Genomic DNA, 1,083 nt, shown 5'->3' on the forward strand with positions numbered 1-1,083 from the left:
CCAAATCCCAATCCCCATTGGTGGTACACTGACACTGTCAAGATCTCCGTTTGAATCACCACCAAGAAATAAAATTAAAAGTTAGTTTTCTTCCTATGGTGTCATATATCCAGCCTTTTTGGTCAAATACATATAATAATAATACGTCTATCTTGTACTCAGTAGGAAAAAGGCCTACCCCGACGAATATGAAAATGTTGAACCCTGTTAATAAGATTCCTTTATTAATCTTTGGCCAATGTTGCGCCTTGAGGGTGAGGGAATATCAGCACCGTTGAACCTGCTCTAACGACCACCTGTATAAGACAATCACTAATACAAACAGCCACTTCCCATCCACCTCCCCCCACCCCCCTGCGTTAAAAAAGGACTCTGTGTAAGACGATCCCCTGCCCCAGGCGTCCCTTTTCCTCCAAGACAATGGATGTCCTTCCTAAGAAGTGTCATCGATGGTAAAGGTGAAACTGAGGCAGATGTAAAAGCAAGAACCGCCCAGGGAAGTTCAGCATTTAAGCAATTATCAAAAGTCTGGAATTCAAGCTACATCTCACTGCGTACCAAGATTCGACTCTTTAATTCCAACGTCAAGTCTGTGCTCCTCTGCGGCTGCGAAACTTTGAAGACACCAAAGACAGTGCTGAATAAAGTCCAGACTTTCATTAACAGATGTAAGAGGAGTATCCTAAGAATTAAGTGGTAGGATAGAATAAGAAATGAAGAGCGGTGAGAAAGGACAGGACAAAAGGAGATAGAAGCACAAATAGGACTAAGAAACTGGCGATGGATGGGACACACTATCAGAAAGCCCAGCGGAAACATCACAAGACAGTCGATGCAATGGAACCCACAAGGAGTACAAGGCAGGGGTAGGCCACGGGAAACATGGAGGAGATGTGTGTAGAGGGACATGAGAGAGATGAAGCTCACTTGGAACAAGCTTGGAAGGATGGCTCAGGACAGAGGTGAATGGAATGAGCTTGCATGTGGCCTATACCCTGCCAGGGGTGAACGGCATTGATGATGATGATGGTGATGATGATGATGATGATGATGATGATGATGATGATGATGATGATGATGATG

Source organism: Aplysia californica, unplaced genomic scaffold (assembly GCF_000002075.1).
Source record: "Aplysia californica isolate F4 #8 unplaced genomic scaffold, AplCal3.0 scaffold01624, whole genome shotgun sequence".
In the NCBI taxonomy this organism is placed as follows: Eukaryota; Metazoa; Mollusca; class Gastropoda; order Aplysiida; family Aplysiidae; genus Aplysia; species Aplysia californica.